This window comes from Lactuca sativa, chromosome 5 (assembly GCF_002870075.4).
Source record: "Lactuca sativa cultivar Salinas chromosome 5, Lsat_Salinas_v11, whole genome shotgun sequence".
NCBI classification, from domain to species: Eukaryota; Viridiplantae; Streptophyta; class Magnoliopsida; order Asterales; family Asteraceae; genus Lactuca; species Lactuca sativa.
Genome location: NC_056627.2, coordinates 320,971,008 through 320,983,298, shown reverse-complemented (window position 1 = coordinate 320,983,298; position 12,291 = coordinate 320,971,008).

Genomic DNA, 12,291 nt, shown 5'->3' with positions numbered 1-12,291 from the left:
ATGGTTGCAAAAAAAACCAAACAATGTTTCCCTAAAGTTGTAGCCGTCAACATCAAGAATCCTCTTGATACCCCTGAGGAGGAATATCTGTGGTAATGTCATCCATATCTCTCTTATGTTTGTGTGGACACTCCTAAAATATAAAAAGCACCACAAATATAAAAAATAGCCAATAATAGAGGATCTAAATGGTCTAACCCAACCAATTTCCTCTAACCTTTCATAACATTCAAGAACTTTTGGCCTCTCCGTGCATTTAATTAAATGTTGTAGAGCTTTTTGCATATCAGTGTAAGTCTCCAATAAACATTTTTGATGCTCAATGAACCATTGTTGTTTCTAAGAGTATCTAAGAATGAAGATCCTAATATAGTAATGCGAACGAACTTGGCTAAGAAGAGGACACTCGAGGATTCTCATGGAACTATGTAGAGTTCGTGTGGAGAGGGAATGATGTGGGACAAAAGGCGAAAGACCTACCAGAGGCTATTGAGCACCACTACCCTAACACATTTAAAGAGGTCCAAATTCGGGTGAATCCAAATTGGTTGGCCATTTTGGGTTATTTTCATGCCATATTTATGCGAACATCCTCAGGTGCACTAACGAAGAAGAAAATAACCATCCTTCAGGTAGATCTTAAAGAGTTGGAGGGGCTTAAATTTAATCCTCGTGGGCCCTCAAGAGACTAGACATGGTTGACAAACTCAAGTTTGGAAACAAGTTGTTGCATAAAGAGTTGATGGCCTAAGATGATTCCTTAGATCCTCTGAAGGAAACGGTTGATATGTGCACAGTTGTTGACCAACATGTTTGAGTTGCTTCTAACACATTCTCTGAAAGCAACGATTGATATGCGTAGAGTTGTTGATCAATGTGTTTGAGCTGCTTCTAAAACTGTAACGTCTGGTTCCTGGTACGCAATTAATTATAATTTATTCACTTTTGTAGAGCTAATTGATGAATTGGGAGCCCCAAACTCATCGAGTAAAAACCAGAATGGCCGTGGGATTTTAAGTCACCTACTCGACGAGTTGGGAGCCTCGACTCGACGAGTAGGACTGCCAGGATGAAACCCTAATTTTGGGGTTTTGCACCCTATTTAAGCATCCTAATCCCCACTTGTTGGACTCATTTCCAGCCTCCGAGTCCCCAACCCTAGTTTTAGAAACCCTAATGCATTTGTGAGCTTGTGATCCATTTTTGAGTGATCTCTGTGTGTCTTGAAGCTTGTGGAAGAAGAAGAAGAAGCTAGTGGATTCAAGGAGAAGATTGTAGATCCAGAGACCTCCTTCCATCCTCATCATTTTATGGTAATCAAGTCTCTAACTTGCCTAACAGTTTCTTAGATCTCCTTATTTTCTCTTTATTGGGTTTTTGGTCCAAGAAGCTTGATCCTTGGGATATAGATGTCCCAAGTGAGGATAACTTCAGATCTGGAATCATTAAGGGTTGTTATGGCATAAAGGTGCAAACTTTATGCCATTGGAGCCCCCATGCAAGCTCTAATATGTCATATTGGCCTTTTAGCCCCAAAAGGCCATACATGGAGGAAAAGGCAGAAGCTTTACGTGTTAAAATGATGTCTAAGGCCTAGATCTCTATTTATATGCTTTAGTTGGAGTATGGATGACTTGTGGACCAAGATCTAAGTTCTAGAGAGTTAGGGTTTGAGCCAAACCCGTCAAATAAGGGTATTAACAGGTAAAGTTGGAAACTTTACCCTTAAAGGGACGTTTTCAATGTGTATGAGAAACGAGAAGCTTAGATCGGAAGTGTAGGGGCTTAATCCGTTAAATTGGCCCAAACAGACAGAGGAACTCGTCGAGTTCATAGAGAAACTCGATGAGTTGAGGCGAGTTGTCCCGATGTTGAATATGGTAGAACTCGGCGAGTCTGAGGATGACTCAACGAGTTGACTCACTTAATTACGACTATGAGTAGCCATGGGATTTGGCGAGTCAGGGGTGACAGTTGGATCGTGATTTCAGGGTTTTGATTTATAGAACTCAGCGATTTGATGGAGCAACTCGATGAGTTGAGTCAACCCAGAACGTTGACTTTGACCAGAACGTTCACTTTGACCAGGGGTAAAATGGTCATTTTACCTTAAGAAGGATTATCAGTTTTTTACTAAGTGTTATTGCGATAATGATAGCCAGGTAGTCGTTGGAGCAACCGTCAGAGATTCCTCACACAAGATTTCACAGTTAGCTTACGAGGTGAGTTTTCCTCCAGCAAGAATGGGTCGAAGGCACCAATGTCGGCTCGTTTATGTATGTTAGCATATGCCGAACTTAGGTTCAATGTTGGGGTTAGCCCGATGTAGGTTATATGTTTCCGGACTTCGGTCCGATGCCCGGGAAAGCTCGAGGAATGTTTATATGCTTGATGTCTTCGTGATTCTTGCATGTGTTTTTTTATATGTTCCGGGCTTCGGTCCGATGTCGTGGCAAGCCTGAGGAATTTTTAGCTTATATGTTATGTGTTTATGTGATACTTATGTTGATATGTTATATGTATACCGGACTTCGGTCCAATACCGGACGGGGCCCAATGCCGGATTCGTCCGATGCCGGGTGGGGCCCGCTGTAGAGGGTAAGGTCCAATGTATGTTATTATATGATTATGTGTATGGTATGTGGTAGTTTGGGGAGACTCACTAAGCTTCGTGCTTACAGCTTTCAATTTTGGTTTCAGGTACTTCCGCTAGTAAGGGGAAGAGCTCGGGATGACTGCATTGCACACACAACAGCTTTAGCCTGGGAGGATTCACTCTGATGTTTTGACATATGATTTTGATATATTGACAAATGTTATGATATTTTTTTGATACATGATTTATGATTTTTATACGATGAATGATACTTATGGTTTTTGTTAATGATTTAAAATGAAAATTTTGGACCGTATTTTTGGGATTTTTCAAGTTGGTATCAGAGTCTTGGTTTGAGGGATTCAGGCACACTCTCGGGTGTGTATGAACTCAAACTAAGGAATTGGTACGAATTTTTTTCAAAGAAAATCATTTTAAAAAGAATTTTGAAAAGGATTTCGGAAATAGAAAAGGGTGTGGTGCATGCATTTAGCCGAGCTCAAGTAAGTACTCCCAAATTACCCATACAAGTTTATGTTAGGATATGTTTATGAGAACTGCATGCTAGATTAGGACTAAGGATCTAGGAAGAATGTATTATGTTTCTGTTATATGTGTATCATCTTTATGAACTGCATGCTAGTACAGATCAGTCAGTGATATGATGACCTGAGTAGAATATGATTGATTGTGTTTACTCAATGCTCGAATGCTGCTTGCTTTGTGCTTTTAGGAGTCCTTGTTATCTTTAACTAACTAGTAAACGAGTACATTAAGTTGCATATTGTGAGGACTAAATAATTTCAGAACGTTAGGTTTAGCTCTATTTCGCAACTCTCGTTTGAGTCTAACTGTTGTAGGGTAGGACCTCTCATTTGAAGAATTATCTGGTCTTAGTGATATGTAATGGTATTCGCGAGCTAGTTAGGGGGAGATAGCAGGGACTTCTTATGCAACTGATGGCGGAAAGTGGGTTGGTGATTACCCTAGGGCAAGCCTAGGATGAGATTTTCGCGCGAAGCAGTAGTAGTAGAAGGGACTTGGTGGAGTCAAGGCAGATCTTGAGGAAAGTACGGATAGATGTGGACGGTAATATGGGCCTGTACTACTGAAAGCAGAGGATCTGTACTCGAATCAAGGAAGGCTGAGATGAACCCAGGAAACTTGTAATGTGTGAGATCCCTCGAGTGATGATATGTATATTGATGTTTGTTATGGTGTATTTTCAGTATGGTGATGCTACGTACTAGACCAGTCAACAGTTCAGGTGCCGGTGAGGGATCAGGCTCGGGCTTTGGAGCCGGGCAGCTCGACGAGCATACGAGAGAGTTCATTTCGTTTGAGGTCACGCACAGTATTTTAGACCAGACTCCTGTGATCTTTGGTACGATCAAGGAGGGTATCCTAGAGCTTCTGCATAAGAGACTGAGTGCATTCCGCACTGAGGTGGCAACCATGATGGAGTCGTGCATGCTGACGTTCAGGGAGTTCTGAGCTTGCGGAGCTCCTAACTATCATGGGGCTCGGGACCCCATTGCTAGCAGCAGATGGTTGGCTGATGTCACCAACGCTTTCCGTATGAGTCAATGTCCCGAGGGGAACAAGGTCCGACTTGCTTCCCATTTTCTGAAGGACAGGGCACGTGACTAGTGGGAGGAGGTCGGACGAGCCATTGGAGATGATGCAATTCTAGATGCGATGACCTGGAGTGATTTTCGACCAGGTTCAGGGCCGAGTTTGCACTTGTGATTAAGGTGCATCAGCTTGCTAGGGAGTTCCAGGATCTCCAGCAGAAGACTGAGACGGTGACTGAGATCACCGCCATGTTTAGGGAGAGGGCCCTTTTCATTCTGTTGTACGTGGCAGACGAGGAGATGAAAAAGGCCCGATATCATGAGATGTTGCGGAGTGACATCCGCCAGTTTGTGAGCCGATCCAGCTGCAAGATGTTGGAGGATATGATTGCTAGGGCTATAGAGAGAGAGAGAGAGAGAGTTGGATTTGGAGATTGAGAGGAAGAGGAAACCCGAGGTGGCCGGGCAGAGGCACCTATGGCAAGGAGCAGGGCCTTTCAGTTGACAGCAAAGGAGACACGAGCAGCTCCCGATGTGGTGAAGGGTATGTATCTTCTCATTATCTTTTTATTTATATTAATTATTGCTTATGTTTCTGTGTTTCATTATAGGATCATTCATTGTGAACGGTATATCTACTATGGTATTGTTTGATTTGGGGCTAACCTGAACTTTTGTGTCGCTCGCGCTCAACAAGCGATTCGTAGGGGATTCGGAGGAGCTGGATTGCCCACTTGATGTGGAGATAGCAGATGACAGGATCGTTAGGGTTGCGAGGGTTCATAAAGGATGTACACTACAGTTGTTCGATGAGCAGTTTTCCGTGGATTTGATCTTTATTCCCCTACGAGGGAATAAGGTTATAGTTGGTATGGACTAGTTAAGCCAATGGGGCAGTGATCGACTACGAGCAGCAACTAGTGAGAGTTCGAACTCCTAGTGGGGGAGGGTTAGTGATTCAGGGTGAGAGGCCACAATGTGGATCGACTCTATGTTCAGCAGCGAGAGCGAGGCGCTAACTTCAGCAAGGTTGCGCGTGTTATGTTGCGTATGTTACGAATACCCGGGATAAGGGTAAGGCGACAGTGGACGATGTACCGATCATGCGAGAGTACCCGGATGTACTCCGGGAGGATTTTCCTGGGATACCTTCGGAGAGATATGTTGAGTTCAGGATTGACCTAGTCCCTGACGCAGCTCCGATAACCAAGGCACCATATCGGTTGGCTCCTCCCGAGATGCAGGAGTTGTTTACACAGCTGCAGGAGCTGTTAGACAATGGATATATCAGACCGAGCAGTTCACCATGGGGAGCCCCGATCCTGTTTGTGAAGAAGAAGGACGTGTCACATTGGATGTGCATAGACTACCAAGATCTGAATAAGGTAACGGTGAATAACCATTGTCCCCTCCCGATGATTGATGATTTGTTTGACCAGCTACAGGGTGCATCTTGGTTCTCCAAGATTGATCTTCGATCGGGTTATCACCAGATGCGAGTTAGAGACTAGGATGTGCAGAATACATCTTTTAGGACTCGCAATGGTCACTCTGAGTTTGTGGTGATGTCGTTTGCCCTCACCAATGCTCCAGCCACATTCATGGACCTCATGAACCGCATGTGCAGACTGATGCTGGACCGGTCTATGATAGTCTTCATTGATGACATCTTGGTTTATTCCAAGACTTAGGATCAACATGAGGAGCATCCAAGGGAGGTGCTGGAGACATTGAGGAGGGAGAGACTTTTCACAAAGTTCTCCAAGTGTGAGTTCTGGTTGCGCGAGGTGCGGTTTCTTGGGAACCTTGTCAACCAGAAGGGTATTTTGGTCGATCCGGCCAAGATAGTGGCCGTGATGTAGTGTGAGGCTCCAAGGTCTCCAACTGAGATTCGGAGTTTCCTTAGTCTAGCAGGTTATTACCGGAGATTCATCTAGGATTTCTCCAAGATCGCTGCTCCTTTGACCCGACTGACCAAGAAGTCTGTGACATTCCGTTGGGGGCCTGAGTAGCAGACAACCTTCGAGACTCTCAGACAGCGACTATGTGAGGCACCGATTCTGACTTTTCCAGAGGGCGTCGACGACTTCATTATTTACCGTGACGCTTTGATCACAGACATGGGTGCGATATTGATGCAGCAGGGTCACGTGATAGCTTACGCTTCGAGGCAGTTGAAGCCTCACGAGGGAAACTATCCGACGCATGATTTAGAGTTGGGGGCTGTGGTTTTCGCCCTCAAGATTTGGCGGCATTACCTCTATGGGGTCCATTGTACCATTTACATGGGCCACAAGAGTTTGAGATACCTAATGGATCAGCCGAATCTGAACATGAGGCAGCGTCGGTGGTTAGATGTGGTGAAGGATTATGACTGTGACATCCTTTATGACTGGGGCAAGGCCAACGTGGTGGTCGATGCCTTGGGCATCAAGGCGGTGGCGGCCCCGATTCAAGACATATGTCTGAGGATGACAGTGATTACTCCGTTGCTGGAGAAAATTCGGGAGGTGCAGGTCGAGGGTATGAAGGAGGAGCGCTGGAGGTGTGAGCGGATCATAGGCCATGTGGCCTTATTTGATTATGACAGCAGTGGGTCCTTGACCCAGCATGGGAGGGTCTGGGTCAGTACTGGGGCGGAGTACTACAGGTTCTGATGGATAAGGCCCACAAGTTCGAGTTTCTCTATCCATCCAGAGCCGACGAAGATGTGTCGAGATCTTCACCCTGATTACTGGTGGCCCTGCATGAAGTGAAACATAGCATGGTTTTTGGAGCGGTGCTTGACCTCCAGGAAGGTCAAGGCCGAGCACAAATGACCCCATAGCAAGATGCAGCCGTTGGATATTCCCGTATGGAAATAAGAGGATATCACTATGGACTTAATCACCAAGCTTCTCAGGACCGCACGTGCAGTAGATTCGATATGGGTCATCGTGGATCGGTTGACCAAGAGTGCTCATTTCATCCCAATACAGGAGAGTATATCGGCTGAGAAGCTAAATGAGATCTACATTTGAGAGGTGGTGACACGTCATGGAGTGCCCATTTTGGTAGTGTCAGACCGAGATGTCCGTTTCACTTCCAGGTTTTGGAAGTGGTTTCACGACGAGGACGATACAAACTCTTGAGGATGGACAGAGCGAGAGGATGATACAGACTCTCGAGGACAAGCTACGCGCATGCGTCTTGGATTTCGGTGACAGTTGGGATACGTATCTTCCGTTAGTGTAATTTTCGTATAACAACAGTTACCATGCCAGCATAGACCGACCTCCCTTCGAGATGCTCTACGGGAGGAAGTGTAGGACCCTAATCTGTTGGGGCGAGTTTGGTCAGAGAGTCATGGGGAGTACTGAGGTAGTACTCAGGACCACTGAGAGGATCCAACAGGCTCCAGGCTGCTCAGAGTCGGCATAAAAGCTATGCCGACAAGCGCCGTTCAGACTTGGAGTTTCAGGTGGGCGACATGGTCCTACTGAAGGTGTCACCTTAGAAAGGTGTCATCCGGTTCAGGAAGCGGGGCAAGCTGGGCCCCAGATACATCGGTCCGTTCAGGGTGTTGGCCCGGGTAGGCCGAGTTGTGTACCGTTTGGATCTTCCAACAGAGTTCATCCAGATCCACAGCACTGTCCATGTTTCTCAACTGTGGAAGTGCTTAGTGGATGACTCAACGGTTGTGCCTCTAGAGGATATTTAGTTTGATGACAGCCTGAATTACATCGAGAGACCAGTAGCTATTCTCGACAAGAAGACAAAAGAGATGAGGACCAAGAAGGTTGAGTTGGTGAAGGTGCAGTGGCAGCACCGCAAGAGTTCAGAGTGGACTTGGGATCCCGAGGAGGAGATAAGGGAGCACTACCTGGAATTGTTTCTCGATGCAACAAACTTTGAGGATGAAGTCTAAGACAAGTGGGGGAGAATTGTAACACCTGGTTCCTGTTACGCAATTAATTTGTAACATCCCGAGATTTTGCAAGTATTTCCGAAACCTCTTCTATCATTATCTGGTCATTTGTAGTCCTTGGGGTTGGAAGTGTAGAGCCAAGATAAGGTGAAGGGCCAAAGTTGCAACCTTGGGCCAAGAAAGAGTACATTGTGCGTACATAAGAGTAGGCTAAGCGTACTAAGGTCCGCCTTAGTATGTTGGGCGTACTAATGTCTGGTTGAAACCCTAATATTTCGGGTTGGGGGCTATATAAACATCCTTATTGCTCATTCTCTCTCATCATTCTCGGCCTCCATCTTACAGAAACGTCCCAAACCCTAGCTTTGTGTGAGAGTGTGAGTTAGTGTGTGTTTTGAGCTCTTAAAGTTGAAGTCATTGCACCAAGTAGTTGGAGAAGGAAGGCCAGCCTGTAGATCTGAAGTTTTCTTGTGTTTTAGGAACTCTAGAAGGTAAAAAGCTTCTAACTTGGCAACTATTTTGAGTAGATCTTGTATTATTTAGGTTTTGGCACATTTTTTGTCCCAAAAACCCCAATATGGTGCATGATGCATCTTGGCCATATTAAGTTGTCTTCTAGACCCTAGAAAGGGTCTTAAGTGATAAAAATGAGGTTCCGATAGTTGAATGTGTCCCATGCATGGAATAAGAAGGTCTTAATGGATTAAGACCAAGTATTAGGAGCTTTCTGGACGTCCAAAGTGATAAAGTTCGTAACTTTATGGGTCCTAGGCACGTTATGTCTCTGGATATGAAGATTGGGCTTAAGTTCATAAGCCATTTAGCACTTAATAAGATTTTGGCAAGACACTGCGTACACCCAACGTAAATCCAGTACGCCCAATGTACTGGGTCAACCACCGCGATGGTGGTCTACATCTGAGCGAGTATGCCCACGTACGTACTCTGCTGGGCCTTTGACTTTTGGGCTTCGATTTTTGGACTGTTTATGGACTAATCGGGTTTGGGCCTTTGATGGATTTTAAGAATATAATATTTTGGGTCAAGTTTTGATAATGGATCTTGGGATTAGGTCTAATCAGGGAGTTGGGCCCAATTTGGTAAATTGGGCCAATAATAGGCTTTATAAATGAACTTTCAAGTTAAGGACTTGGTATTAGGCTTTGGCCCAATAAAGAGGATGGACTTAATGAGTGGTGTGGACACTTAGTCAAGAAGGTTATTTTGGGTATTAACTTAGTATTTATTATGTTATAGTTCGGGATTCCTGGTGAGACGATAGTCAGAGATTTACAGTATATCAGCACTACTTGCAAGGTCAGTTACCTCACTATACTAAAGGGTCTAAGGCACCAAGGCCGACCCATTGGATATGATATCCTAGCAGTTGGTAGTATGTTGAGTATGAGTTAGTGTTTCATGTTAGTTGCTATGCCAGTTAGGTAGATCTATAGGACTACCTGTAGTGTTATGTGATTATTTGTATGTGCATTACTTGTGTTATATGTCGACATATTATGTAGGATGGGTTGAGGTGAAACAGCTCCGTGCGGTAACCAACAAACCCGAAGCATTCCGGATACGAGCTAAGGGAGACTCGTATTGTGGGCTCGGGAGCATTCCAGATACGAGCTGAGGGAGACTCATACTATGGGATTGATGGCAATCCAGATGTGAGCTGTGGGCCCGGAAGGCAATCCAGACTCACACTGTGGGCCCATGGGTAATCCAGTCTGTAAAGATATGGACCCAGTACATGTTGTTATTTGTATATGTGTTATGTGAAGTGTATCGGTATTTTGGGGGAACTCACTGAGCTTTCGGGCTTACAGTTTCAGTTTATTGTTTCAGGTACATCAGGGGATTGCGACAAGGCAAAGGTGTGATCGTACAACTCCTCATGTTATGGTTATGTTTCTGGGAAAACTCTGATATTATACATTTTGAAAACAAGCTTGTAATGATTTAATGATTTTGAAATGTTTTTAAAAGTTCAAATTTGGCATGATTTTATGGGTGTTACATAATTATAATTTATTCACTTTTGTAGAGCTACTCGAAGAGTTGGGAGCCCCAAACTCGTTGAGTAGAAACCAGAAAGGCCGCAAGATTTTAAGTCACCTACTCGACGAGTTGAGAGCCTCGACTCGACGAGTATGGCTGCCAGGATGAAACACTAATTTCAGGATTTTAAGACAATTTGGTGAATCCTATTTGTTCTTTACTTTTTTGTTCTTTATTTGCTTAGTAATTTTGTTCTTGTTTCTTATACTTGAAGTGTATCCGATCGACACAACCCTTCACTATGCTAGATGAACGATTTATACATGTTTTACTCGATTTAAATTGTATATGTATTTTGATACCTATAAATATATTGGGTAAAGATGGATAGATGAAAGATGATATAGATGATAAGAGATGAAAGATGATATAGATGATGAGAGATGAACGATGAAATAGATGATGAGAGGCCTTGATTTTAAAGATGACGTCATCTAGTAGAGTATAGATGAAAATCACGCACTATTCTAGACAGTTCAGTGGAATGTTAACAGACTCACAACCTGTAGGTGTCTGTGAACCATGTGTTCATTAGATGTACTCTAAAAACCCATTGAAATTTATTGTGGGTAGACTCCCTAAATAATATTGTCAATAAAGAAGATGATCCCATGGACTTAGTGCCTAATAGATAAAACTTGGAAGCTATTGACTTAATGCCTATTAGATAAACCCTAACAGAGATGGACTTCATGCCTATTCCTTAGGACAAATCTATATGAATAAATATAGAAGAAAAACTACTGAAAAGTGTCATGGAGGAATCCCTGAACTAGTATTGTCAACATAGACAGTCCTTAGGGTAGATCCTTAAGAATAAAGAAGAAAATGGGGATGGTAAATTGGGTTAGTTGTTTGATGATTAAACATATTAATTATATTATTGTGGGTTGAAAATACTATGTACTCACCAGGTTTACCAACCTGACCCACTTAGTTTATTGTATCACAAGTAGCGATATGAAAGATACATTCTGTTGAGAGATTCGAGGAGTATTAGGACACTAATTTAATTACCGTAAGGCTTGTAATGTTTCGTTATGCTTATTTTTCTGTATTGACGATAGCATCTCAATGTTTAAATATAAATAAAATACATTTCTTCGGAAATGTTTTGATAATATATTTATCATATTTTTTGGGAACAAATTCCGCAATATTATTCTTCAAAAAGGATACTCTGATTTTAAATAAGCATAAACAAATCAGTCTTTTCTGGCTGTAAAACTGGGACGTCACAAAGCTCCACCAATTGAACATCTTCTTCTCATTCTTCTCTTATTCTTCTAGCCAAGAAATGCTCCAAAAAGGCCAAGAATCAACCAATGAATCAGGGTTAGGGTTTTTCTGAGATAAAAGGGTGTTGGAGGCTGATAATGAACCCTAAAAATGACTTAGAGGGTCTTAAATACGAAGGAAGCCCTAAAAGATCATGGGCTTGGGCTACAACAGTTCTCACGTTGTGAGACCTTATGTCTCACATCGTGAGATTGGTCTCGAAACACGTTACACATGTTTATCCTCGCCACATCGTGACCATCCAATGGTCACATCTCACATCGAAACACTCGATTTTCTTCAAAAATCAACCTTTTGACTCCTTGAAACCCTAAATCGATCTATCCTAGAAAACGGGTGTTACATATTGTATGTCAAATTAAATTAATTATGCAATAAAGAAAACCTAACCGCAAATGTATGACTATAATTAATAAAAATATTAAGTTAATTAGAAAATCAAATTAAATGATACATTATTTAACCATAATATTATGTAAGATAATATTAAAAGTATGGTGCTATATTAGAAAATAAACAAAAATGCGATTTTATAATTAACAAAAGTGATTCTTTTCTTAATTATAACATTATACTTTTGTTTATTTTCTATCTTAGCATCGTACTTTAGTATTATATTACATAATATTAAGGTTTAAATAATGTACTGTTTAATTTGATTTTCTTATTAAAACACGTTGAATCATTGATTTTTAGTTTAACTCTCTTCTTTATAATCATCAAGAGCCTAGAAATACCTGTCTGAAACTGATTTTGAAATTAATTTCGAGTTCCCTATTTTGGGACTACTTTTAGAATACTTTATCACATTTAGGATGTGAATGTGTATTGCATGATTGTTTGTTTGAGAA